General features: G+C 42.7%; 1 non-coding gene across 1 annotated transcript; it reads right to left on the bottom strand.

The window, feature by feature from the left end:
* Positions 1-4,374: 4,374 nt before the first annotated feature.
* Positions 4,375-4,506, bottom strand: LOC144285182 (small nucleolar RNA SNORA70). Its single transcript, XR_013353565.1, has one exon. It is a non-coding gene; the product is annotated as a small nucleolar RNA SNORA70 (small nucleolar RNA).
* Positions 4,507-5,211: the final 705 nt, after the last annotated feature.

Genomic DNA, 5,211 nt, shown 5'->3' with positions numbered 1-5,211 from the left:
AGGGTCTCAGCTCTTGCAAACTAGGACTATCATTGTCTTCAGACAAAGACTGAAGTGGGCCGGGGTGGGGGGTTTTGTGACAAAAGGAAGGCCCTGCTGGGTTTGAAAATGGCCGGGGGTCGGGGGGGGGGGGGGGGGGGTGGGGGGGGTGGGGCATTGTTTCCTTAATACTAATTTTAATATTCACCTAAGGATAATGTTGTAAATACAGAAAATGGAATAAAGCATTTCACAACTGAATATTTATATTAGCCTAAAATTGAGAAATTGAGAATGGCCTGAACCTTAGATAGAATGAACCTAGGCCAGGAGGAGAGAATGGACTCATCTGGAAGAATGCTGGGACACAGACAGTGGAAAGAGAAACAGGAAGGAAGTGGGACGGGTTAGATAATTTAATCTAAAGCAATTTACTCAGAACAAATCTAACCTATGACTCAGGTAACTGGGTGCTAAAATCGACTTCGATATTGATTTACAGGCTATCACTTGTCCTTTGAAACCCCACTGTCTTATGGGTCTGGGATATGGGATTGCAGAAAACTCTTATTCAAGTACTGTGCTAGTCTGCCTCCTGCAATAAGCCAGATTCATAAAACACCAGAAAATCATATACTCTCTGTTAATTTCTATTTTTTTTAAAAAATTGTATTTATTTAATCATGAGAGACACACAGAGAGAGGCAGGGACATAGGCAGGGGGAGAAGCAGGCTCCCTGTGGGGAGCCCGAGGCAGGACTCGATCCCAGGACCCCGGGATCATGCCCTGAGCCAAAGGCAGACAAGTCAGTGGCTCAAATGCCGCTGAGCCTCCCAGGCGTCCCTCCCAAATTAATTTCTAATGACCGTTCTCATCCGCAAAATCTGCTTTGAGCTATCCTGTTACTGACTTGGTTCTTTCACCTCAAAATAACTAAAACCAGAACAAAGCAAAATCAAATACCTGATTAATTGCAGAGTTCGCTGACTGAACCCTCTGAAGCAGTTCCACCCTACAGATGTGGGTTTTTTGTTGTTGTTGGCTATACAGTGTTTTATGTTGATTTTTGTAGTTTTCAAAATTTAACAATTTGCAGATTTCTCATAAAAATCTGGGTTTCTGACTTGTGTTGGAAAATTGGAAGATTTGGGGACCGTGGCCCCGTCATCCTGAATGGTATCACTTGGCAGGCCCTGTTAGATAGGGCAGCTTATCTCCAGTTTATAGGTTCTACTGGTCCTGTTGTCTAATGTATTCTGTTCATTCATTTATGTAACTGGCCTGTAGGTTATCACAAGGATATTTTATTTAGCCAGTAGTTCTCTAGCTACTTTTCACTAGGCAAAAATGCCCTTATGTAAATGCTTCCTTTAAGTGTGGACTATAGCAGAGGACATGGGTTAAGGAAAAATAAAGGTGAAACCAGGCTCTGCTACAATTAAAATGAAATCTGAAATAGGAAGTCCTTCTCAAAGCTTACATGTCTATTAATTTCATGTATGCATGCTATATGCCTATTATGTCTCCCCTGTTTTAGAACTGTTAATATCTTTGAGCATGAATTTTTATTGAATTATAGTATTTCTACTTGTGACTCTGGAGGGCTGGAGTTAGGAGAAGGAGTTTCCGAACTTGGAAACAAAAATTGGGGCATATTCCATGTTTTTGAAAAAAAAATCTATATTTATAGCCAAGAGCTACATTTTTATTGTCATATTGAAATGTGTCTTGGTTTTGTGAACTAGGATAAAATTAGAGTTATACTAGAGTCAAAATTCTCCACGTACTACTTTGTCCTTCCTAAGGTGCTTTATAAAAGAGTAGATATAATAAAGACATTTCAAACGTCTTAGTTATTCATGGCCTTGCTCTCAAGCCAAGGATCTAAGAGACCGTCAAATTTCACACCAGCCATTTGGAACATGAATCTTAAATCCCCCCTTTACCTTGGAGACCTTTAGGTTTGCTCTCTACCGCCACTTCCAAGACGGGGCTGAGTTATGGTGAAATACTACCTGAGGATTGGGCTTTTATAAGGGGAGATGTTTGAAGAGGACAGGTCAGAAAAATCAACATGTCAGTGTTAGGGGTAGTTTTCTACAAGACAGGAGGAAGAACACTAACAAAAATTTTTTCCTACTTATTTATTTTAAAGATTTTATTTATTTATTCATGAGAGACACAGAAAGAGGCAGAGACACAGGCAGAGGGAGAAGCAGACTCAATGCGAGGAGCCGGATGTGGGATTCGGTCCCAGGACCCCGGGATCACAACCTGAGCCAAAGGCAGAGGCTCAATCGCTGAGCCACCCAAGTGTCCCTATTTATTTATTTTTTAAAAAAATATTTTATGTATTTATTTGACAGAGAGCACAAGCAGGGGGAGTGGGGGAGGAAGAGGAAGAAGCAGGCTCCCCACTGAGCAGGGAGCCAGATGTGGGGCTCAATCCAAGGACCCTGGGATTATGACTCAAGCCAAAGGCAAATGGCCAAACCAACTGAGCCACCTAGGTGCCCCAGATTTCTTATTTTCATTCAATATTTTGGAGGACTTTTGTCAAATCTTTTTCATTGCTTCCCTTGGTTCCAGAGACAGGCAAAATGGAGCTTTACTAGAACTTGGTGAGCCATCAAGAATTAGTTCATGAAAAGACAGCAGGAAGGTGTTGCATACAGTGCATCTGAACACGAAAAATGAAGTTAAGTCCATGGAGCTGTGTCATGGTGGGAGTCTTGCCACTGGGGTGAGGGCACCTACTGCAAAACCTGGCTCCTGGGAGGCGCTGAACATAGATACTGCTGCCACTTGCCTGTGGGGAATGGATTTTGCCTCCAGTCCCACATGATTGTCCATCACTAGAGTCCTCCTTTGGGTGTCCTTTAGAAGGACATAAAAATTGCTATTTATTGAGTGCTTTCTCTGCACCAGGCGCTGTTCTAGGCACTTGACATGCGTCTGACTTCAGCTCATTTGATCTTCACCCTAACACTGAGGTAGGTACTACTTTGATCTGTACTCTGTAAATGAAGGAAACTGAGACCCAGAGAGGTTAAGTAACTTTCCCGAGGACATCTTAAGTGGAGGGGCCAGGATCCCAAACCAGATACTGGCTCCAGAGCCTGAATGGGTGGCTGGAATAGCAAAGCATGGCTGAAGATGCGCGGAGGGAGATGCCAGCTATTGGCAAAGGTCTGACCCACAGCCATGAGAGCCGAGTGGTACTCGATACTTGACACAGGTCCTGCTTGTAGAATTTAAGACAGCCTTGGGTAGGAACAACATCTTAGGTGTTCAATTTTTGTCTTACATGAATTGTCTGCCTTTTTCCTTTGTCCCTTCCGCTGCCTGGGGTTCATTGCTGGTACACCCAGCACATAGGAAACACTTATGCATAGTAAGTCTCAATAAATATTTGCCGAATGACTGAATAAAGGAACAATAACTCCTTGTCTGTCATTTCCTAGTTCACTGTAGCGTGTCTTCAATTCATCCTTGCGTGCCTACATTTTACATGTTTATGTAGTCATATGCAATGATTTTTTTCTTCTCCATAGTTTTTCCATTAAAAATGTTTATAAAATCCTGGGGCACCTGGGTGGCTCAGTGGGTTAAGTGTCTGCCTACAGCTCAGGTCATGGTCCCAGGGTCCTAGGATCGAGTCCCATGTCAAGCTCCCTGCTCAGTGGGGAGTCTGCTTCTCCCTCTTCCTCTGCCTCTCTCCTTGCTTGTGCTTCTTGTCTCTCTGTTAAATAAATAAATCTTAAAAAAACTAAACTAAAATAAAAATGTTTATAAAATCCTTTCTCAGCCATATGTCCTCTAAATATCTGGTTATTTTTTCCCCTAGTTTTCTCATTGTGATTTTTTTTTTAAATAACATTTACTACTTTAATTCACCTGCAGCTTGTTCTCTCCTGTGGTGGAAACAGTGACCATAAATAATTTCTTTCCAAATGGGTCTTTTCTTTTTTGACAGACAGGAAGTAGGATTTGCTGGTGGGCATGAATAGGAAGGGGGCAGTGCCGAGGTTCTCATGAGTGCAGAGCCTTCCATTTGTCTAAGAGGCCACAATTAGGGATGTATGTGACCGCACAGCCATCTAAGATGAGCTGCCTTTCAGCCATAATGTCTTCAAATTCATCTGCGTAAAACTCCGTGAAGCCCCACTTCTTAGAGATGTGCATCTTCTGGAGGCCAGGGAACTTGAACTTGGCCCTGTGTACGGCCTCAATCATATGCTCCTTGTTCTGCAGTTTGGTACGGATGGACATGATGGCTTGGCCAATGAGGACCCTGGTTACTCTACCCTGGGGCTTTCCAAAGGCACCCCACACACCCGTCTGCAGCCTAGATTGGAGATAACATGAGGTAGACCTCAAAATCCACTGGAAAGAGCTGTCTTCAAGATCCCTTAGGGCAACCCACACAATCAACAGGCTGTATACACTACCAAGGAGGCTGCTGTTTGCAGCCACGGCACACTGAACCCCATGGAGAGAACCAAATGGGTCTTCAGTGTTTTCTTAGCACAACGTATTGGATGATCTACCGTCCTTCCCACTTGTTTGTCAACTCCTGAGCAAGTAAAACACCTTTAAATGATCATTTGTGTACATATGTGAGTGTGAGTATGTTCCATATATAAACATATATTTTAATATCTTTTAATACGTCTGCCGTCACTAGTCCTTTTTAAAATTGTATCAGTTGATAGTATATGTTCTAACTATAGAATTCAACCTAAAAATTAATTTAGGGTTAACTGACATCTTATAATATTCTTTTATTAAAAAATATTTTATTTATTTATATGAAAGAGAACACATGTATGCACAAGCGCACATGAGAAGACAGGAAGGGCACACGGAGAGGGAGAAGCAGACTCCCTGAGGAGCAGGGAGCCCAGCATGGGACTGATCCAGGACCTGGGATCATGACCTGAGCCAAAGGCAGACGTTTAATTGACTGAGCCACCCAGGTGCCCTGTGACATTTTATAACATTCATTTGAAACAAGACTAGTAAGAGCTAGCTCTTTTTAATCAATTTTCTTGGGTTTCCCAAAAGACTAAAAATGATGGCAAATGTGTTGCTTGCTTTCTGATGGTTGTAGAGGCCAACCTATCAGACCCCAAAACCCGTGGCCTTTACCATCACATGAATTTGCCCCCTGGATTGGGCTCTGGAGCCAGAAGTGACTTAACTGTGCAATCTTGCAGAAGTCACTTTGT

The sequence above is a fragment of the Canis aureus genome, chromosome 15 (assembly GCF_053574225.1).
Source record: "Canis aureus isolate CA01 chromosome 15, VMU_Caureus_v.1.0, whole genome shotgun sequence".
Classification (NCBI taxonomy): domain Eukaryota; kingdom Metazoa; phylum Chordata; class Mammalia; order Carnivora; family Canidae; genus Canis; species Canis aureus.
The sequence above is the reverse complement of the archived record's forward strand: the minus strand, read 5'-3'. Positions and strand labels throughout refer to the sequence as shown.